Source organism: Lepidochelys kempii, chromosome 2 (genome assembly GCF_965140285.1).
Source record: "Lepidochelys kempii isolate rLepKem1 chromosome 2, rLepKem1.hap1, whole genome shotgun sequence".
NCBI lineage: Eukaryota > Metazoa > Chordata > Testudines > Cheloniidae > Lepidochelys > Lepidochelys kempii.
In genome coordinates, this window is record NC_136381.1 from 101,592,055 (window position 1) to 101,616,957 (window position 24,903).

Below are 24,903 nucleotides of genomic sequence, written 5' to 3' on the forward strand. Positions count from 1 at the left end.
ATGGTAACTGCAAGACTGAGAAACAACCTCTGAGTCTTTTAGTTGCCCAGACAAGGGAGAAAATTAAAACATTAAAATAAAAAGTTGTGGCAGAAACAAAGAAGGATCTTGAAACCCATAAACAAAATGTGAGGCATATATCATCTTGATTGAATTATTCTTCCAATCAAAGTCAAAGGAAAGATAGAGCATCCAATAAATAATGATGTCTCTAGTCAGAGAAGTGACACTTTTTAAAATAGTATTTGGTTTTTAGTTTTATGTATAGTTATCCTTAAGTACCTAATAGAATCTTATTTTAATATCATTTCCTTGTTAAAGTAGGATTAGCAATTGTATACTCAATGTTAAGTCATTCATTTTTATCCCCATTAACTGAGAATAATGTAAAACTGATTTATTGTTTGTAGGATTATGGGCAGATGATTGGGATTACAGGAACAAATCAATATGTCATCTGCATAGAATAAAATGAAATTTGTGGCATTTCTGATTTTTATTCCTCGAAGCAACTCTTGGTTGCTGAAAAATTAGTCTAGAGGTTCAATTACAATTGCAAAAAGAAAAGGGAATAATGGACAGCACTGCCTAGTTCCCCAGTGTCATTTCAAAAAGGGCGAGTTTATATTGCTAGTATGTACAAACCTGGACAGTACATTATATAAGATTTTAATCCAATTTTTATGAAGGTCTTTCCAAAGTTGAGGGGTTTTTTGAGATCAGTCAACAAGTATTTCCATTCTAATGAATCTAAAGATTTTCCCAAGTCAATTGAATGGACAAATCTAGAGTTATCAAATTCTTATGGTGAATAAACACAGAAAAGTCTTCTTAAATTATCAGCAGTGGAGCAGCGTGGAAAACAAATCTTGATTGATCTATGTGGACAACGTCTCCTGTTACTAGTAGGAATCTTTTGAGCTGAAGTGCAGAGGTGTCTCACAAGGCCTATGCACCACTTTAGTCCCCCAGAAAATCTACACTAAAGGCTTAAAGAGAACGTAAGTAAGGGCCCTCTGCACACAAACACCTTTCACCTCAGTGCATAAAAAAAAGACAAAGGTTTAAGATCATCGGACAGAGCTATGGGTCTATAGGAGGAACAGTTTATTAGGATTGCCCAGTAGTGCAACAGCACTTTCACAGAATGAATTGAGCAGTTTTGGTGGTTCAAATGCATGCTTAAACACTGCTAATAACAGTTCTGCAACTAAACTTATGGTTTCTCCATGACTATCTGAGCACATTACTTTGCCTGATCCTAGACTTTTAAGAGCTTTTCGTATGTCTTGATAAATGTAAGTAAGTTTCAATAAACTGCTTTTATTTATTAACTCGATCTCTGGATTTGAAGGCATCTTGGAAGATTAGTGTGTCTGACACAACTCTGAAACTGTTATTTATGATTTCTGGATCATATGTCAAAGTTTGAGCTTTAGTTTTTATAGTTGACATGTGGAACCCTGGTGCGCAGTGCTCCATTGGTCACCCATGACTAAAAGAGAAGTTGCTGCATATTGTACCAATTCCCACATGCTGTTCACAACTGACTCCAGGCAGAGGACACTGAGGGCATGGCTACACTTGCAGATGTAGAGCGCTTTGAGTTAAACCAGCCTTCGGAGAGCGCAGTAGGGAAAGCGCTGCAGTCTGTCCACACTGACCGCTTCAAGAGCACTGGTGTGGCCACATTTGCGGCACTTGCAGTGGCATTGGGAGCAGTGCATTATGGGCAGCTATCCCAGCATGCAAGTGACTGCAACGTGCTTTTCAAATGCGGGGACGGGGGGAATGGAGTGTGCAAGGAGTGTGTTGTGTGTATTTGGGGGGAGAGAGCATGTCAGCATGCTGTCTTGTAAGTTCAGATAGCAGCAGACCCCCCTCCTGCCCCCTGCCTCTCTCTTTCACACACAGCATTCCACACTAATGGTTGCTTTGTCTCGGAGCAGATAAGCAGCCGGCTGTCAGAAACGGAGCTGTTAAAGGGCATATCTGCATTCCTGCAGTGATTCAAAAACAATGACAAGAGTGGCCACTTGACTTAAGGGGATTATGGGACATTTCCAGAGGCTGATCAGAGCACAGTAATTCAACACCTCGTTCACACTGGCACTGCGGTGCTCCAGCGAGGGCACAGCAAACGTTATTCCACTTGCCAAAGTGGAGTACCAGCAGCGCTGTAGCCGTGGAGTCAGAGCGCTCTATGTGCCTTGCCAGTGTGGACTGGTAGTGAGCTAGTGCGCCCGGGGCTCCTTTATTGCGCTGTAACTCCCAAGTGTAGCCAAGCCCTGAGATGATGTAACACAGAGGCAAATGATTTGTGGTCACGGCTATTAGGTCATCTTTCAAGAGGAATGAGTATACTCGCCTAACTAGCCAAAGATGGAGGACGGCTTTTCCCACCACTGTTCCCACATGCATGTCTATGAGTAAAAATGAGTCCAACAGAACCTTAAGTCTGTGCATCAAATTGATAATTGATGGGCAAAGCCTTCTATAAAAGGTGAGTTCCTTGAAATATTCCCTTTCCCTGCCAGCATCACTTTGTCTTACCCAGAATGAGCTGGATCCAGCTTCTTTTCATCCATGTGCTTATTTCTCTCAGGCATTGGGACATCTGTGTGATTACACTGACTGCATCTGCAAAAACAGACATGCAGCTGTGTACTTGTATCACTGGTGATAGATCTCCCAAATATGTTGAAAAAAATAGAAACTGGGATTAAAACTTGCATATCTCACAGGAGAGGGCTCTCTGTTATCTGTCCAAGAGGAATGTGCAAAGCCAGTTTAGTGCTGCTCATCCAGTCCGCCTTAGTCTTGTAAGTGAATCAGCAGCACCTTGGGGTTGGTGTTGTCGAAGGCTGCTGAGAGATTCAATAGCACTAACACACAGGTTTTCCCTCTGTCAGCTGTTATAAAGAGTTCATCCACCAATATCATTAGACTTGTCTTCATGCTATATTCCCAGTCTGAAACCTGATTATGAAGAGTTTAGGATGCTGGCAGAGAGCTGGAGTTACCCTAGACACTACTTGCCCAGTAATTTTGCTGAGGAATAGGAGTATGGATATTTTAAACGTTCATGTTTCACAGACTTGTTGATAGATGACAGAAAAAGGTCTGAAAAGCTTTGCGAGCTATAGCTTTCAATCATTTCCCGGTTTAGCTGTAGTGTAAACTCAATTATTTCAAACTTTAAGTCTCCTGTTAGGGTTTCAACCTCAGAATCTAAATCTTTGAAAATGCCTTTATTTCTCTATGGATGGTCAGACTAAAAGAAGATCTTGCTGCTGGACATCTCTCTCTCTCTCTCTCTCTCTCTTTAATTCTTTGTTAAGCACAGAGTATGTTCTTGGTCCTGTACAAGACACAAAGAAAGAAAAGACAGTGCCTGCCTGGTGGTCTTACACTGAAAATATTTTCGAGGAGGATACAAAAGAGTGGAAAGTAGGACAGCAGCTTTGTTATGCATAATAGTTATTATGAGGAAAGAGAAATGATGATGCATTGTTTGCTACAGTGATGACACACACAGTAGTAATTGCACTGTTAGCATGGGAATTATCCCAAGATCTTGTGGATGTTGTAATAAATCTCACAAGATCTTATGTGTTAACTACCCAAATGCTATATGTTACAACTGCACATTGAGAAATGGCAAGTAAATTCACAAGTCTGAGAAAAGCTTCCCTTAATGTAGCATATGATGAGAGGCTGGTAAGAAGCTGGAATCTTTAAAATGGTTATCATGTAGTGATGACCCAAATTGAACTATGAAATCAGCACAAAGACAGAAAGTCCAAGAGAAACTCTAATTAAATACAAAAGGGCGCTGGAAGACTAATTTAGCTCTGCCATACCACAATACCGCATAGAACTAAGGACGTAGTCATAACCAAGGTACTGAAATGCTAGATGCAGATATTAACTGACAGCCATGCTGTAAGCACAAATGTATGAGGAAGCACTAGAAGTATGTTATATGAGCAATTAGAATAGAGCAGTAGCTGAATCTTACTTTTATTATGATTTAACTGGGAATTGGTCCTGCTTTGAGCAGGGGGTTGGACTAGATGACCTTCTGGGGTCCCTTCCAACCCTGATATTCTATGATTCTATGATTCTAACATTAATATCACTGACTAAACCAGGGAGATCACCCTCATCAATAGCTCTCATTTGGGAAGGGGAAAAAATTAGCTGAAGGCTTAAGGTTATGATTTGAGGCACTGGTGAGACCTCACCTGGAATACTGTGTGCAGGTCTGGTCTCCCATGTTTAAGGAGGATGAATTCAAACTGTAACAGGTACCGAGAAGGGCTACTAGGATGATCCGAGGAATGGAAAACTTATCTTATGAAAGGACACTCAAGGAGCTTGGCTTGTTTAGCCTAACTAAAAGAAGGTTGAGGGGAGATATGATTGTTTTCTATAAATATATCAGAGGGATAAATACCGGAGAGGGAGAGGAATTATTTAAGATCAGTACCAATGGGGACACAAGAACAAATGGGTATAAACTGGCCACCAGGAAATTTAGACTAGAAATTAGACGAAGGTTTCTAACCATCAGAGGAATTAAGTTTTGGAATAGCCTTCCAAGGGAAGCAGTGGGGGCAAAAGATCTATCTGGCTTTAAGATTAAACTTGATAAGTTTATGGAGGAGATGGTATGATGGGATAACATGGTTTTGGTAATTAAATATTCATGGTAAATAGGCCCAATGGCCTGTGATGGGATATTAGATGGGGTGGGATCTGAGTTACCCAGGAAAGAATTTTCTGTAGTATCTAGCTGATAAATCTTGCCCATATGCTCAGGGTTTAGTTGATCGCCATATTTGGGGTCGGGAAGGAATTTTCAGAGCAGATTGGAAGAGACCCTGGAGGTTTTTCGCCTTCCTCTGTAGCATGGGGCACGGGTCACTTGCTGGAGGATTCTCTGCTCCTTGAAGTCTTTAAACTACGATTTGAGGACTTCAATAGCACAGATATAGGTATGAGGTTTTTTGCAGGAGTGTTGGGTGAAATTCTGTGGCCTGCGTTGTGCAGGAGGTCAGACTAGATTATCATAATGGTCCCTTCTGACCTAAATATCTATGAATCTATGATTGAAGATTTTAGACTACTGAAAATCTATTTGGTAATTAGTTGAGGACTAAAGGGAACATTTTATCATTAAGCGAGATCTGAGTGAGTTATTTGTTGGGCTAAGTCCCATAGTGTTAGTGCTCTCATCTACCTATGGCAAATACAGGAATCTTGGCTTCTCAGCTGTGGTCAATATCAAATGTGAAAACCCCAGTAACAGTAATATTTTCTGAATTACAAAGCTTTTAAGGTGTTGTTTCCAAATAATTGAAAATAGCATTTAGAAAACTACATTAATGGGAATGAAATTCTCATTTAGAAACATTCCTTCACAGGAAAGTTGAAACACAAATATGTCAAATGGCTCTTTTTAAATGGTCTCCTCCTGTATTTTCAGTGCCTATGTAAATAATATCAGGGTCCAGATCTACACTGCTTTATTAGCTATGTTTCTTTGGGTGGATTCCAAGGGTGATTACATACAGTCGGTGAAGAGGAGTCATGGGGGAGATTGGAAAAGAGTTTGCATAGAACACGAGGCTTTTCCCTCATAGATAGTGTACACTTTGATGGGCATGCACAGAAAACTTCTAGCATCCTCTCTATAAAGAGGGCATTGCCATGAAAACATGCTACATAAGAAGTGCAATTTCAGGGACTATGACCTTGACATGCAGTTTCCAAACAAAGTGGCAAGGAGACGCTGCACAGTCATATACAGGTAGATAGCTTTTCAGTGGGTATAATCTGTCCATTTCTGCAGCAGCAACAACAAACAACAGACAGGAAGAGACCACCCTGTTATTTCTCCCAACATGAACTATATCCAAATATTTTGACACAACCTCAAAAAAGCAAGAAGATCACAGCATTAAACCTCGAGTACATACTAAACAAGGCACAGTCTCCAGCCAGTAAGGTGGTTTCTATAGAGCTCATGGAACTACATGGTTTTTGCTCACAGTGTTTCTGGTTCCTGTGAGTTTGTACCTAATTTTCAGATTTAAATGAACACAGAAAACAGAATGAGAAAACATAATTGTGATGCAGTATTTGAATTAGAGTAGTGCCCTGAGTTATCAAAAGGATTTGGGACCCCATTCTCTAAGGTCTTTATACAAACACATATGGAGCATTAGCTCAAATAATCGAACAAACCTGACCTGCCTTCATAAATGAGTCCTTTGTTTCAATCCTTGCAGTGAAATATTTCATCACCTGAACCACACCTTTCCTTAAAAGTGATAAGATCACACAAATAAAGCAATACCTAATTGGCAGAACAGAAGAGGACACAGCATTTGGAAGATTTGTTTCCAATGTGGCATTGCAATGTGTGCCCTGAAAACACATTTAGATACTTTGATGTCCTATTTCATGAGAACAGTTGGAAAGGGAAAGATTATGAGTGAATTAGCTGATAGCCACATGAGGGGGGAGGGGTGTGATTTGAGGCAATTGTAAAGCAGTTCAGTATGTAACTAATAACAATATTAATTACAATTTATTATTTTAAATACTGGGAAGCCCCAAGCATGAAAGATTGATACTTCAAAAATCTAAGGCAAAAACTGTCAGATGATCATTAATTTGGGGTATCCAGTTTGCAATATCTTGGGTCTTATTCTCAAAGGCCTAGAGCACCCATAACTGAAATTGAAGTCCATGGCAGCTCAGCAGTTCTGAAAATTAGGCCCAATAAAACCAGATTTGGGTATGTAAAAATGGAGGCGCCCAAATGGACACAACTTTTGAAAATTTGGCTGTTTATGAATATATATACCACCCATCGGACTTGTGTGTGAAGGCAATTCCACTCCAGGAACCATGACCAAGGGACAAAACAAGAGAATCAGAAAGAGCTTAAGAAACAAATATTGTCTGTGTCAAAAAGGAAGCTTCCAAAAAGAGCATGCAGCAAATTTAAGAATGGCTTTAAAGTATGCATTAGGAAAACTAGAAATAGTTCCATGACCTTATTTTACCATTTGTTTTCAAAAAAATATTTCAAGTTTTTTTTTAAAAAGGTACATACTGGTAAAGCCTTTTTTTCTAAATTTCAAAAAATCCCATATCACCAAAAAATGTGCAGCTAACTCAATCAATTGAATTGAGATTAAGGGGAAATATTGTGGTGAATATAGCAGACAAAACTGGTAATGTCACACCATATCAATTTAACAACTGGCTAAATCTCATTCTTAAAGAAAAGCTGAATGAATAGTGACACACATCATTCTTGAGGACATGTTCCTTCTCATGAGCAATTCTTTCATTTGTATTGTACAATGTTACACAAACTAGTTCAGATTAAAAACCCAAAACTTGAATTTCTTGGATTGATCCCAGCTGGCAGTTTATTCAGCGATGTTAATCAGATCTGATTCATAACTTTCAAAATGTAAAGAGAATAACTTGTTTTTTTAAATAATAACTATCCATACCAATGTAAACATCTCTTCTGAGGATGACTCAATCAAAGTAGCCATGGTCACCCAATACATCTAGCTCTTTTATAGGCTGAACTGTAATTTGAGTCAGTGAACTAGACTATTCAAACTGAAGTCTTCCAGAGTTGATTTCCACTGTTCCCTCTGCAATTAATATTTTCCCCCTTCTTCCTTCTTCAAGTGTCCAGTGAGATATAAATAAAAAGAATTGCCATGAACAACGGTGGCCTCAATTTTCCCTTTAAATCTACTATCACAAGTCATTGCTCATGTCTTAAACTTAAAAAAAACCCCAACATTAGTTACCAACACCCCATAACATAAAAAATGGAATTTTGGATACGTCATTTGTCTATCAAGCAGATGTGACCCATTGGACAAAACTTTATATTATTTATTATTGTTAGCTGACTTCAGTGTTCTTCAAGACAAAGATGTAAAAGGAAAGACCAAACTTTTCACATTTTCCCCCCTACTATTCCAACCTCTTCTGAATGAAATGAAATCTATAGTTGTTGGAAGGAAGTGTCAGCATTGAGATAGAATTTATGCTAAAAGCTTCTCTTTCAGAGTACTTGTGCTCTTGATTAAAAGGTGTTAAACCATCACCAGGTTAACTAATTAAGGAAAGGAATATGTTACAGTAATATAATTAAATTAGAATCTTAGGTCATAAAGAGATTTTAGTTGTATACAGCTCAAACAGAAAAATTTCAGCCAAAAATTGGAAATATTCCCATTTAGCAATGCTGCCATTTTGCCTCAGATCTTACAGTTTGGGTGTTTCATGCTCCCATTCTCTTCTATGGGCCAGGTTCCCTGGTCAGTCTACATGTCCCATGATGCACCATGGTCTCACCTCTTGGAGAGGGAAGGCAGAGCATCCTAGGTAACAATGTTGCAACATTGGAGATGTAGTGAAATCATAGAGTCTGGCCCAGAGAGGAGACTGGAGACATGAGGCAACCAAATTACAACTCCCATAAGACACTTCACTGGCGTTTCTAAATTCATATATTTTGGCTTTTGGCAAAAATATTTCAATTTTTTCCAGGTGTTCATGTTTTCACACAAAAAAAAAATCTGGAGAAAAAAAAGTATTTAGTCAAAAACCCAATTTTCCATAAAAAAAAAAGTTTACCTGAAATGTTTGACAATCCCTAGCCAGAATCTTTAAGATACCCAGCCTGATGGCTACAATAAGCATAAATTAGGTAGGTATAAACATTTATAGGAAAGACAAAAGGAATTCAGCAGCATATCATATGGAAAGGTTCATATATCTTCAGAGACTTTTGAGAAAATCTCCAAGGGGATCTCAGAACTACTCCAAATGGAAAAAGCAGAGACATTGTTTTTGTATTGTTTCATTTTTTAGAACAAATTAAAGCACAGAATCCATTCTTTACGTGTCTTTATATAAAGTCGTGAAGGGTAAAGAACAAAGGTTTCATCACTGTCAACTTGAATATACAGCTTGTGGGTTTTTTCTCTATGCTTTAAGAATAGTTGTGGGGGGAGGGAAGATATTAAAAAAAAAGACAAATCTAGAAAAAAATATAGGCAACTGACTGAGGCCTGAACTAGACAGTTAGAAGAATAGAAGAGTACCTTTTCTAGATCTTCTGGCTGACAAATATCCTGAAATTTTATCATCTACTTCTTACACATATTTCAAAAAGGACCTTTTTCATTCTTCAGCCTGCAAGCCAATCCAAGTACTGTTTATTTCAAATTGCTGACAATAGCGCTTTAAAATATTTTCTAAATAGATATAAAATCTAAAAGCCCATGTTTTAAAATACAGTTAGCCCTCAATGTATTTCAAATTTACAATTCCATTTTGGGTCAATCTAAACCACATTCCATAGATTATTTTGAATGCAACACATTAAATCACTCTAATGAGCTGTTTCAATTCCCACCCTCAGTACAAGGTCATTAGGTGTGAGACCGTATCTTTATGCATTTTCTCCACTATTTCATATTGCAGTCGTCAAAAAAGACTTTGATGGTTTTCCATTGTAAAAAGTGTGACAACTGCTCCTTCAGGCAGATTTAAAGGAATAAATTTGGGATAAGGCTAAGGAATTCATGAGTGCTAATCCTGATTCTCACACCAACTCAAGGGTGGCTTTAGCAGAGTCACTTGAACTCTCTTCTTTAGTTACCCCATCTGCAAGATGGGGATAAGACATGTAACTCACCGGAGTGCTGAAAGGGTTAATGTTTGTCCAGTGGCACATCTTGGCATTATTAACATGGCAGATTATCGCCTCACATAATGCTGTGAAGCAGGTGTCCAGGTAAATGAATAAGCAGGTTGCCATTTAAACTCCTGCACTCAGTGGGATTAAATGCTAAAGGTGGGAGACAGCCAGACTGCAAACAGCACAGTTCACCCTTGCACTCCCCCAATCCTGGAGTTGCTGCATTCAGGGCCAGTCCACTGGTTTAAGTTAGAACAGCCTGAGGATCAGCTGTGTCCCATATCTCCTTTCTCCTAGTCACACCACCCTAGGCTTACTGCAAGTAAGGTAGTGTAATCAAAACCTCTTGAAGGATACCCCTGCCCTCAATTTGCCAGATATGCTGGTTTTTCAGCCAGAATCTATTGGCAATTCAGCAAAAGACACCACACAGTGCCAGAGAATCTGGCTGAATATATGTGCATCTAGTTTACTCTAATAATACCTCTGAAGAAGGTAAATAGTTAGGGTGTCAACTATACACTAGCAGGCAATGATATGTTCTGGGGAGACTATTGAACAAGGTTGGTAATAAATCATATCCACAAGATAAAGACACAGTGGAGTCTCACACAATGACACTGCCAATGTCACAGGAGTGATACCAGAATCATTTTTTGCATTCACCAGCCAGAGAAACCTTTGGATATTTCAGTGTCTGAGCATTCTCAGTAAAAATGTTAAAGCGCCATTTCCCCTCGATACATAGATTTCTGAGCAAATCTACATTCAAATCACTAGGAAAAATTATAATATCAGGAATAATTTCTGCATAGATTTTTGGCTAGCATCAGGGTACTTTTCTTTAAAGACATTTTCTCTCTATTGCTGACTGCTCATTGCTTCATAACACTTGACAAATTCTCAGTTCTTAAAAGCACTGGTAAATGTTTTGTGAATTGCTTCATTTTATCAGGGAGTTCTCAGTACTTCACCCTGATAGCCAGTGTAGTTTTGTCTTCCATTCCTTGCTTATCTTTATTTTTATGTATTTTCAACATGTAAAAGCTGACATGTTCCCGACCCCCACTTTCAACCATCAAAAGAGATTTACCATCAATAAGCTGGAAATTCCCACAGCCATGAGAATTTCTTGGGCTTTCTGTTGGGGAGTTGGAAAAGGAGAGGCGGTTAGGAACCCTTATAAAACCAATGTTTAAAAAATATACAGACAGCAGAGTAGTTTGAGATTGTGTGTGCGCACACGCATTCACTCACACACACACACACACACACCTGTTGTGAATTCATAATCAAAGTGGTAAAACAGGATTACCAAGGCAGCTATTACATGATCACACCTCAAAATTACAATATCATATATACTGAATAATCATTCAAGAGGCCAGAAATAATATATTAAAAAAGAAAATGGGGGGAGAGGAGGGATTTTAGGTAGTAAAGTTAACAAAATTACATGGTGGGAAACCAGCTAAGATAGAAATCTAAAATTACAGATCTGCTCAGAATACTAATTCCCACAGCTGCAAGAATCAGGCCAGGCAGGAGTACCTTGTTTGGAATATTTTCCTTGATAAGTTCTATTAAAAATGAGATACTGTACTGTAAATATAGGATCATGTGTTCAAGCATTTTGTCAGCACTCCTGGCTCCTGGTTCATTCCCAAAAGCACAATATACTGGATATTATACCAAGACTGTACCGTACACATTTCCATCACTCAGAATTGCTACCTTTTAAACTAGAGCATGCAAATGAAATATTTTACAGGGCAAAGCCAACGTTAGCACTGATGTAATGTTACCTTGATTCACTGCAGTACCCAGTGCTACTGGAGATGGAAGCCCTAATTTGTGCTTATGAAAAATATCAATCCCAATTTTACTATGCATATGCACAAGCACCTGAAGAATAATTCCAGGCTGCTAGCCAAACTAACAAAGTAGCAGCAATACAAAATGCCAGGGAAAAAAAACCCTCTGAATAAAGCTCGACTTACATTGAACATCTGCGTATGAATAGCACCAGTTTTGCTGTGATTGTATGTTTGAAGTCCACTTTCCAGAAATTATCTAATAATTGCATGTATAACATTTGTTTTGCATGCAAAGAGGGAAATATAAGTAAACAATCTGTTTTCTCTACAATTTTATGGCTAGTAGTCATGGTAATATTTAAAACATTTCATACTATTGTTGTAAAATTCCTTACTTCTAAGAGTTTGAGGATAAAGACTATATCAGAGGTTAAGCAGCACAAGCAGACCCAATTCAGTTATGCAGACAATATACTTGTCAGGGAGATACCCTGGGAAATCTTGGAGATGCTCTCAGGATCTCTCACTCATTTCTAAGGCAGTCCTGCTTGACACACTCTCTTTGTGCAATCAAAGAGACAGTTCAAGAGGGAAGAGAAACTCCTTTGTGCCCTAAGAGGTGTGTATTCAGCTCCAGTTCATCTCAATGTTGTGTTAAACTTCCAACACTGTATTTTTGAGTTGTGTCAATTCTGTAATCTATTTCATAGCTACTTAGCATAAACAAATTTGGGGTTGTGTGTGGAGTTCGAATACAGTACCTCTCTGGTGTTTTCTTTCATTACAATTTGACTGCAGGCTAGGGATGATGAAACTTTTCTAACACACTCTTCAGTTTCCAGCATATGGAGTAGATTTCTCTTGGCTTCTTCTCCAGGTCACTCAGAATTGTGAGGCTCATACACAGCTATAAAAGCTGTGCAAACATGTGTCTGAAGTCAGTCTGGGCAAAATTCACCCAGTGCAGAGGACCCACCCAAGGCACCATGTACCACTATGTCCTTTATATGGGACTCCAGAGGGATTTGTGCAGAAGAGAGTCTTCTGCAACCCTTAGCACTGGGACGAATTTCACTCTCTTTGCATATCTTACAGGCCTGTTCTTGAAGCCCCACAAAACAGTGAAATGTGCTCGTCCCAACCTCTGCCTCTCCCCACCTTCCAACACCCATGAATTTTTGTAAATCCTCATAGACCCTGAAGAGCTGTGATTAATTATGAACAGGGTTTTTTATCCACAGAATTTCAGTGTGTCATCTGTAAGCATGATTAAATTACAGCTAACACTTAATATTTGCATTTGAGCCTTCTTGTCAATCTATTTTTATATTAACTTGTTATTCTGCTGTACTCTACTTTTGGAGTGTTGGCACATACAGACTTACTTAAAGCTTCCAGCACTGTAGGGCTGGATTATTGGCTCACTCGAGCAGAGCACAGGTTCAGGGTGGGACACAGCAAGTAAATCAGTTATAACTCTCTGGTCCTGCACTTCCTGACCCCAGTGAAAGCAAAGTTACAGCTGCCCCTTAGCTCCCTCAATGCTATTACACCACTGGAGCACGGGTATAGAGGAGCTCTGCTCCCCCATGCCTCTGCTCCACTCCTGGCTACTAGCCCTGTCCTTCCCAAACATCCTTCTATGCTGGTTTTGTGTCTGCCAAGCTTTCCCCCAATGCCAGGGGAATTCTCCAAATCCAAAATACTGGCCTTTTCTGATTAATTTGTCCACTCTGTGCTGCTTGAGCACATCCTCTCGTCAACTATTGGTGGCAGAGCTTCCGTGGGCCATCCCAAAATAATTTAAAGTTGCCCTCCAAAGAAACACATCCCACATGTAGAGAAGTAGTGGAAAGTCTGGCCTCCCTTCCTCAGAGTGAAGCTCCCTATGGTGGGCCTGGAACCATGTGACTCCCTGCACCAGTAAGGGATGAATCTGCTACTTTAAAGAAAATATATCGGGAAGGATCTCAAAGTCAAAGGCCCAGATCCTCAGCTGGTATAAATCGGCCTTCTACCTCAGGCTGCTGTGGCAGTTGTGTATGCCTGGTGCCCAACACTAGAGAGGCCCTGCACACCACGGAAAACAGGTCAGCTCTTCTTAAACAAACACTCCAGAACGAATCCTTTGCCTGCAGCATTTAAGCCTGAAGCACAACACCATAGGGATGTGCAAGGCAAAGATGGCCATGGAATTGGAGGGCTTACCACTGGGACTCTTCCTTTCTTCCTATTTTTTTTAAAGTAAGAGTCAATTTACATCAAAGCGGAGGAAAGATTGAGAGAAAATGAGAGACTGAGTGAAGAAGATGGACTAGATGACTTCTAGAGGGTCTCAACCCTACATTTCTGATTATGAATAATGGTTCAGTGCACAGGACTTATTCCTGTTCGGAACCCAGATAAAAGTCATTGGTTCACTGTGCCGGGTGCACAGGACAGAGTGACAGGAGGGAATTCAACGGATACAGGAGTCTGTCTGAAAACATAACACACATTCTTCCTCCTTGATTATTATGGGACCTTCAGATTTGCATATTCAGAACCAAAGTTGCCAGACAGGGCTGACTTTCAACCGTTCTCTCCCAGAATCCCAATGGAACAGCACATGGATGTGCTTCTTGACACTTGCCCTTTTCCTCTAGGAATAAGCTTACCTCCAATTCCATTTTGTGCTTCACACCCTGTCACAAAACACCTAAGCCTCTGGCACATTCTATTTTGCTATTATCAACATATATATAAGATTGTAAATTGCGGGGGAGGGAGTTGATTAAATGCAGTTGGATTTTATGAGGTCTGTATTTAAGCTAAAAAAATTACTGCCGTTGAAGAAGGTTTGTTGCAGTTCCCCCCTGCTATAGGCACATTCTTTGCCCCCTCAGCTGTTGAGTCTTAGAAATGCTACGGCAAGGTATTGTGGTCCTAACTATGTAATTCTAGTCATTGACTATCAGGACTCTGGCCAGGAATTAAAAATAATATACACATCAACCATAAGCTTCCCTGCTGCTGAACTCCACTCTAGCCGATTCATGACTTCACTGGTATATCTGCTTTCCAAGTGAACGAAACCTTAGGGATATTTCTATTCCTTCTGAGTTAGAATGGCAAAAGAGTTTTGAGATTCAGAAACTCAGCAGCACACGCATTGGCTAGTCCTGGACTCTGAAGCACAGACCTTGGGAACAGATGGTTTAATACATCACAATAAATCTCACACCAGCCCTTGCAACATTGTACTTCAGATAAAAAATATGTTTAAGTTACAATCTGTGAACAAAATGTTGCTCTCAGATGAACGCAAAACAACTCCTTTGGACCTCAGCAAATGTATCTTCCTGTCTGACGAAAGAATTTAGTTATATTTTTAAATGTGCAAATCGAAAGTCTTTGTACATATACAAAATTTTAAAATAATAATTCTATTTAAAAAAAGAAAAGGAGTACTTGTGGCACCTTAGAGACTAACCAATTTATTTGAGCATAAGCTTTCGTGAAGTGAGCTGTAGCTCACGAAAGCTTATGCTCAAATAAATTGGTTAGTCTCTAAGGTGCCACAAGTACTCCTTTTCTTTTTGCAAATACAGAAAACTTGTCCTCTTCCCCCAAAAAAGGCTGAGAAAACCGAATTTGGTCCTACAGCTTCATGGTCATTAGAAAGTGCAGGACAATTATCAAGCAGAATACAAATGTCATTTGAGCTACAAAAAAGCCCACATTATATACAGCTGACACGTCAGAATGCCCATCTTGCAGATCTGGATTTGCATAAAAGAAAGAGCTAGAGACCACAACTGATACAGAGAAGTCATGTCAAAGGGACCGTATTTTTTTTTGGTGGAGAGGGGGAAAGGTCTTTCTTCAGAAACCCAAGTTAAAAACTTTGGGTGAAATAATGCAATTCAAATTCAGTTTTCAATAAGCTAAAATCTTATTTTTAGAATTAGTATGTTGTGAGAGTTTTAGGTACTAGTCGGTCATTTCTCCTAGTATCTCAAAACATTAAAATTCATTTTTATCTCAAATATGCTGGCATGCATCTTCAACTACATCTGTAATATTTGTTCCATCGTTTGCCTTGTTCCACATGACTTATTTAATTTAAACAATATTCGTGTACAGTAGGGATGGTGGACTCTGGGTTCCTTCCACTGGCATCAGCAGCATCTCCAGAGTCTCCCTTGGAACAGCAATTGGCACTGGGAAAATAATTTGCAGTGTCATTTAACATTCTCATCAATGTAGCCCATGAACAAACTGCATTTGTACAGATTTGTTTGCTATTTGAAGTTCTCCAACAAATATTTCATGTAAACCAATTTCAGCCTATGAATTGCACGTAAACTGTTCTCTGCCAGTATTAGTCCAGTATTTGATATTCGCAATTAGATTAGTCTTTGTGATTGGTAAAGTAAATCATGTGGCTTGGTTTTGTTCTCTGACTGGTAAGCTAATGTTTCTAAATTCCAAGAGGAGGAAGAAATGGGTGAGCTGGGTGGGTGATAATTTGGGACTTGGTGGGTTTCAGTTTAGGTTGAAATGGTAAGGATGCAAAGATCAATAACGAATGACTTGGGAAGGGTAATGTGGGAAATGCCAAATGGAATACTAAGGGTACATGAAAATATGAGATGTTCAGAAATTACTGATAAGGAGTTTTGAGGTAAGCAGATGCTTAGCCAGCTGTTCTTCAGTTTGCACAATAGCTTGCATGGGAGGAAGTTCAGGCAGCACAGGCTTGATCCCTCACTGGCCTAGTGTGGCCATCCACAATAAACCACACTATTTTGTTTTATCTCCTTTTAAATAATGCATTCCTTCATAGTTCACCAAATAAAGAACCTGTGCCCTGCCCAGATTTTCTTCCAGACACGTCAGTTCAACATAATCTTTTACAAAAAGAACTAGGTTTGTGAAAGAACTTTAAGGCTCAAGAAATGGTTTGCCAATTACACTACACTTCTTAATATAAAAAAACCTGTCAGTGCCATCTGCATTCGTATGCTTTCAATATCAAGAGAGTCCCCTGCCTTAGAGAGCTTACATTCTAGATGACATAAAAAGTCAAGGCAAACTCAATTATCGTGAGGAAGGAGTTTCCTTATGTTTGAGAGAGAAAGAAAATAAAAATATTATATTTCTACATCTTACACATCTATTCAGTCACAATGGATTTTTCATCCTCCCCCCCCCCCCCCATGTAAGATCCTCAAGGAAGAAGGGGTTTTTTTGGAAGGTTGTGCCTGGTATTGATAGGTCATTCCATGAGAAGAGGGCAGTATGAAGCAAGGCAAGAATGCAGGAGTGGGAGAGGACACTAAGAGAACATCTACTATCAATTGTACAAGTCCCAGGGTTCAATAGTCCGTCCCCTACATTCCCACAAGGCAATGAATGCTTTTCTTCCTAACTCTTATTTGACCTAAAAAGGTCCCTACCCTCCATTGTCAGCAGTAGTAGCAAGCTGCACTGACCACGTCTGATCAGCATTCTGCTGCACACTTTACAGATCAATACAGGTGATCATGGATTCTGCTCCGAGGGCAGCCTACTGGCCCACCGACCACATCCTGAGCCACTGGTAAGTTACAATGCCCCCCCCCCACCACCACCAAACATACACACACTCCCTGCCAATATCCGCTCTTGCTCTAGTGTTAAATTCCTGATTTTAAGATCAAGGAGATTTGAATTACTGTGCACTGATTTTTCCCTCCCTGGATAATATGCTATGCATCACTCTGTCTGTCTGTTTGAACTTCAGCGCTAAAGCCATGGCATTGTCACACCCGCATCCCTCACCAAACTCCTCTAACTTTCCCCCATCCATCCAGCCCTCACACCACTCCACCGCAAAATGATCTCCAAACAAGACATAGTTCTAAATCAGACTATATTACTGATTTCTGATAAACCACTATTATGCATTTGGCTAAAGCTGTGTCCTAAAAACAGATTATTAACAAAAAAATCATTGTGCCCCTGTGTCTGCCAGCAAACAGGCAGTGACGGTCCCAGAGATGCCTGGACCAGGGGAAGAAAGGGGGTGGTTAGAAAAGTCCCAGTTGGGGACAGGACAGTTGTAGAAATGTACAGCTGGTTGTCTAAAGTTAGTAACATCTGACTTTTTTTCCTTTGAAAGATTATGTAATTTCAGTGCTTCTCCCAACCCCCAGATCTTACTGTCCCCTTACAAGCAGGAGGCACATGGAAGACAGGGGCAAAGTTGGAGATGGAGGGTTATGTCCAGGAAGAGGAAGGGAACAGAACATAGTTATAGAACGCTTTGGTTGTCTGAGGAAATGTTAGTCACAGCATTCCTTTCTCCCTTGGAAGATTACAATTTTTTTTACCATCCCTGGCCCTGGTGTCTGGCCTCTCCCCACATTGAGCCATGCTACACAACCTGGGGGAAAGAAGGGCGGAGAAAGGATGTTGTCTGGGTGGTTGGCTAACCAATGGAGTATCCCTTTGCAGTGGAGAGGAGAAGGGCTTGTGATGTTGATCTGAAACTTCAGGGAACCAAATACAGTTGTCTTGTGTGTCTTTTTCCCTGTCCGTTTCATTGTTGTTGGGCAGGCAGAAGGGCCTCGTGAGGCTGCTCTGAGGGGGAAGATGTGGGTCCCTTTGCATGGAAACTCCATATGTGAGCTGAGAATTTAGTCAGTTTCCAATCCTGTAACCGTATTTCAGCAACTTTCAGGTGTAGCAGAAACTCCAACTGGGTCTTGAGGTTCAACAACTGTACAAATCTGTTTGGTCTATCTTCATAGCTGACCAAAGCCCTCTATTCAGAAATATGCGGAGAGGTGTCCATTAGCAGAATCATCTCTCTGATCAAGATTACTGGATCTTCTCCACAGGACTGGAAAGACACCTCTCTTTTCCACTCCAGTACCAAGACAACTGCTATGTTCTCCAATAATGGCCAGCATTTAAAGAAGACATTACAAATTGGTAACACAGCCCCTCAAAGGAACTGCAAACACATCCCTTAAGACATTTTTAAACATTAAAACATTTTCTTACCATTACTGGTCTCTGCTCCTTCTTTGTGGGCTGCAAAAGTTGTCCGAGAACCAAGGATAGCTTAACGACAGTATTCCTGGAATGCGGAAAAGTATCAAAATTGTGGCCTTCTCTGGCAAAGTTTTGTTACGTGGGGGGATTTCTTGGCTTCTTTCAAACAGAAAAAAAAAATATATATATATAATGCTATATTTGTCTTTGAATGGGCAGGACCTTCGGCTCCCAAGAAGAAAACAACTTCACAAAGAGAGTAGGAGCAGTATCCAAGAGACAGCAGAGGCAGTTGGAGAAGGACCGTGGAAGAGCTGGATGTACAAGAGAAATCAGGAGTAGTTTGAATTCCTCAGGACACAGGAGGAGCAGACTTTTCAGCAGTAGGAGACACTGATGAACCAGTTCATGAAGAGGAGGCATGCCATAGGGAATGAGAGCATTATCTAATAAAGAAGCTCATTGAACTGGTAGCTGAATGAGTTCAGGGTCCATCTGCTGCCATGGCTACTGCATTCATTCATGAACTGCCACCTCCTCCTCCGGCTGCCACCAGGGTGCTGCTGAGCTGGAGGATCTTCTTTCAAGGATACCCCCGCCACAGCTCCCTGAGAGATGGGGAGGAGAACATGGAGTGTGCAGGACTCCCAGGACTTCACCTTCCATCAGTATCTAAAACTCCTCACAGAGAGGATCCCCCCGAGCACCCAGGAAGGGAACGTTGGGTCTGCAGAAGTCCTGGAACCTCACCAAGTGCGTGCTCTCCAAGACCCACATAGGTGATATCCCCAGTTTTCCCCAAGAATAATTTTCCCCTGTCAGTCCCCCCATGTCAAGAGGAGGGCAAGGAGATGGGTGTAGAGACATTAATATTGAGCCAGCGTTCACAGTGGCATTTCCTTAATGTTTTATAGATTTTTGGTTGACCTTTTCTTTTAAAAAATATTTTGATTATACATTCCATGTCATACTTGTAATAAATGTTATCGTTTCCTTGGCTTGCGTGTGACTCCCTCCTTCCTAAATATGATGCACTGAAGATGTTTTCAAATTTGGGATTGGGTCCCACCATTCACAGCACATGAAATAGAATGGTGTACAACTCTCTAGTGACATGATTCTACAAACACTTTTCTGTCTGTCTCCCGCTCACCAGGTTCAAAAATATCCGAAGTCCCAAGAATACGTGGGAGGGATGGGGAAAACGCAGTTAGTGTTCTGTGGGTACGTGAAGTGCTGCTAGTTTTCAATGCAGAAGAACTTTAAAACATAGAAAAGGGATAGATGAACGTGTCTATGGCTTTAGTTCACATGCGGAAAATCAAAACAATTCCAATAATAGTGCAGACAATGACAGCGTCTGCCACTATCCTGTGCGTAAACGGCCCTTCCTCCCTCCCAAAAAAATCCTTAACCAGTTTCAATGGTAGAAGGGATTAGTGCTCTATAACAGAAACTAAATGCAGTTAGCACTGCTGCAAAGAATTTTTTTTTAAATGGCTGCATATCTACCTCCCTTACCCAAGCAAATCTTCATAAGGTCATGAAGAGAGACTGAGTGCTCCTAGTAACAGTGGTTTGTAAGCAAGTGTGTGTGAATGGTGAAGACAAAAACATTGCACAATGGCCACATTAAAATTCATCTACTGCCCTCCACAGCTGAAACTCAACCCTAAGGTGATAAACCAGTGGAGATGCCCTGTTATAATTGTCTTTGTCTCTGTGACACTGCACACATTAAGCAGCTAATTGGCTACAGGGGCACAAAACCCTTACAAAGCTACTTAGCACCACAAGTATGTGCCAATGTTCCTTTATGTGCAATTCCAGAAGCACTACAGGGTGTGAAGGTGTCCCTTGGCACGGGAGGATGTCATCCTCTGCCCCCCTCCTCTGCCAAGATGTATGCACATATGGCATCTCTGATTCCCTTGCCTGGTCAGAACCAGGACCAATGTGCACGTGGGTAGGATCCATCTGCCTGTGCAGAATTTATAAACCAGACTTGTCCTGAGCTCACTTGGGACAGAAGCACTCCCCTTTAACCTCACAAATGTTGTGGAGTGCACATCAGATGACAATTATATGAATGGTATTTGCAACATTGACGTCCAGACAGGTGTGTAGGCAGTGCCAACAAGTTTTTGGCCTTCCAAATGTGCACTCTATGACCATTCTGCAGCTACTTAGCTTGTAGTTTTCTAGGGTCTTTGACATTGGGTATGGTTTCATGAGCCAAGGAAGAAGTGGGTAGGCGATGTTCCTCTATACAACTGTTGGCAAAGAAACACCATACAGAACCATATAGTTTCTGGAGAATAAAATCCCTTTTTCCCCTTTCAAGTACAATCCTGATACCCTCAGCAGTCTGGTGTCATGAACCTTTCCAGTGTTGCTCACATTTGTATTCATGAATTCACATCTGTGTTCCACTAAGCCTTGCAGAATGAGTAAATAGCAAACTTTTCATTTCACAGACTCACTTGCCCCTTGAAATGGGTAAAGTATTGGGATATGGATGGCCACTGATAGCCCCTGCACAGTTTGTAAATCCCATCCTCTCAAATCCAGCTAGTATTTCTTAAGCTTTTCTTATGGCAACCACCCATGGGGAGATCACAGCATTAATTTCTTCACAAACCTGTACAACCACAACCGTGAGCTTCTCACCCCAAAGTGGTTTGCAATGGACCTATAGTGGCCTCATGCTGCCAGCTTGCACAGGGCAATAGTGGTATGACTCTCCTGAATCGAGTATTCTGCCACTGGAGGATTGGTGTATGCCTCTCACACAATTCCATGAAGGTCTGTTTCCTCATTTGGAAGTTCTGAAGCCATTGCTTCTCATCCCAGGTTTCCAAAACAATATAATCCCTCCCTACCATGCTGGTGCTCCTACACTATAAGCAACAGTCCACTCAAGGGTATACCCTGACAATTCTGGCATTCATTATATACATACTACACATGCTGAATGAGTTGTCAATGACCCTCAAGATCAGCCATCTTCAGTGTCGCCAAAATTCTGCCCAAATTCCATCCAGCATCTTGCTGATCATCTACTCCAATGCATGACCACTTGTCCCTCAATAAGGAGCAGAACTAAATCATTGCCATTACTCCATATCTTCCACCCAATTTGTCAGGGAATAACAGTGAGGGCTGTTGTGATTGGGAACTGACGTATGCAAATGGGTGAAGCTGAGGGACAATACAAGCAACACAGCAAAATGGTTCCTAGAGTGTCTCCCTATCTATACAGAACCCTGGGATACCACTCCTGAAATGGTAGTGCTGATATCACATAACAGCAGCAGTAGTGTGGACAGCGTTATACCCATAGGTGATGGAAGTAGAGGTGCGGGATACTGCAGCACACCTTGGCTTGAAGTGGTTTCCATTATATGTAGAGTTTACAGTTTGGTTCAATGGCTCTCTGCACCCCAATTATTCAAATTGCTCCAGCACCCCTTGTTATACCCCCATCCAGCACAACATAATGTGGACACTCAGGTATGGAGCGCAAGCATGAGCATGTACATGGTCCAGTACTCAAGTACGTGTGCCAGCATAGAGAAAGATAGAGTCTAAGATGACATTAAAGCTAGCATTGTATTGTATGAAACGCAATAGAGACACAATCTGAAATGTAGATCAGGGCTAAGTTATTCAAATCATTGGAGACAAGAACAAGTCTTAAACTCTCAGCAAAAAAAACTAAAAAACTTAACACCGAGCAATTTACCGGATCGACCACCCAAATGTTTATCAAGGCATCATTGCTCATGTAACTATTACTGATTAGGGAATCTCAAAAAATTTGAAATACAATCAGGGGTGAAAGTAAGTCTAGGGACTTACTGGTAGGGGGCTGGGCTGGGGCTGGCTCCGGCCCCTAGAAGGGGCGGGGCCTCAGGCAGAAGGGGCGGGGCTAGGGGAGGTCAGAGCCAGCCCCGGCCCACCCTGTACCGGCAAGTGCCTCTTTCCCCCTCCCCAGGGTAACAGCAGTAGCTGGGGGCTCTGGCAGCGGTTTAAAGGGCCCAGGGCGGTAGCAGCGGCTGGAGCTCTGGGCCCTTTAAATCGTCCCCAGAGCCCCGCCGCCACTTCCCCAGGGCTCTGGCAGCAGGGCTCCGGGGACGGGGCTCTGGCTGCCACTACTGCCCCGGGCCCTTTAAATTGTCCCCGAATCCTGCCAGAGCCCTGGGGAAGCGGTGGTGAGGCTCCGGGGACGATTTAAAGGGCCCAGGGCTCAGCCGTCGCTACCGCCCCAGCCCCACCGCCGCTACCCCAGGGCTCCGGCAATGGGGGTCTGGCAGCAATTTAAAGGACCGGGGGCTCCAGCCGCTGCTGGGAGCCGCAGGCCCTTTAAATTGCGCCTGGGGAAGCCGATCCACCCCGGTACGGCGCACCGGCTCTTGCCGGTACACTGTACCGGGGCTTACCCGCTTACTTTCACCTCTGAATACAATACAAATTTAATTTGTGTAATATGTATGTGACAGGGTACGACTTACCACGCTAGCACCTCCTAATGGTCATCTTGCAAATCAGCTCCACAGATTGGTACACCAACTCCCAGTGGTGTCTTGCCCACCATCACTTCTGCTCCAGGACCAGTGGCGCTCCAAGGACCACAGCATCCTCTTCCAGACACAGCCATTGGCTGTGCCACACTCTGTGCTCCCCACTTCCAGGGAAACTGCAATCTGCTGCCCAGCCACTTCCCTCAGTGGCAACTGCAGCCCAGTATCTGGCCAATTCCGTAGTGGCGAGCGCGGGGGGGACCCGGGCCCACCCACTACTCCGGGTCCTCACCCAGGGACCCTGTATATGACCGCCACTTGCTGCGTCCCCTCCGACTCCTCAGTAGATTTCCCCGGCCACTTCCCTGCAGCCCCAGCACCCTCTTTGCTCTTGCCTCAGGGCTTCAGCCTGCAGATTCCTGCAGCCTGACAGGAGCTGCCTTTAGTTCCCTGGGTCTCTGCCTGCAGCACTACTCTTCCAGTGTGCTTGCTGCCTTCAGCCTGCCAGGCACATAGTCCTTCTCCCTCCTCAAGCTCCAGGGAATGACTGAAGCTGCTCTGCTGCTCTTCTTATATGGGCCAGCCCAGCCCTGATTGGCTGCTCCTTGCAGCCCCTCTCTAATTGTCTGCCTCCTGCACAGCCTCCCTAGGGCTCTCTTAACCCCTCGCAGACCACAGTTGGGTGGATGCCCCATCAGAATGTATCATAGGAAATGTATCCCAAGATGCTTTGGAGAATTCAATATACAGAAGAAAAGCAGTATATGGTATGAACTCTTTTAAAGAATGATCCAAAGATATTTTATGGTGAATAAATTAAAGCATTAAGCCCTGCTGCCATTAGGAATGGGAGACAGAAATCCACAACCATGGGGAAAGGAATTCTTAAAAGATCCAGGTGCTTGGTTCTCAGTTTAAATAATCTCCCAAAAGTGTGCATGCTCTTCTTAAATTTATGAAGACTTGTCCGCTTGGTGAGATTGGATGCTGGTTCGAATATGACAATAACATGGAGCTTCCCCCCAGGCGGGAAGCATCCAAGAAAGCACGATGAGCCCAGAGAAACCACAAAGTGCATATGTTTTAGAGATGGTGTCCAGCTCATCATGACAATTAGATATGGTAGGATGCCACCTTGGATTTTGAGTTAGCTGAACAAAGAGACCTCTATGGGCGGTTATTATCTGAACTTTTGTTTTGGGGGGGATTTGGGCTAGGTTCGGGATGGTTCTCCCATCACTAGTTAAAAACCTTTTAAGAAATAAAACATTAGCTCCAGTGGGAAGTAGTCATGAAGGAGCTAGCTGGTTAGGAAGCTGAAGCTAATAAAGAGGAAGTGAAGCAGTCAATCAGCTAGGTTTTTTATATCCCTTAACAACATGTGGCAATTATGGAAATTATGACAGTATTGCAGATCCAAATATTTTCCGCCCTTCCCACATGTATATGAACTGAAATGCTGTGGCCTGGAATAATTTCATCGGTCAATAGTACCCAGAAATTTAGTAGGTGTCAAAGGATTGTGGTCGTGTACAGACACATACCACTACACTTTCCACTGCTTACCTTTGCACAAAATATTTCAGCATAACAACCAGAGAAATGGAATTCTGTTAGCAGTGGTATGTAAAATCCAGGGACACTTTAGCTATTAAATTGATGGTAGTAAAACCCAGTGCCAACAGCAACAATAAAACCATTTGTCCAAACACTGTTGGATACACAGGTTTCCAACTTTTAGGGATGGTACTTACTGTTCAGAGACTTCTAGAACAATAACGTGTTG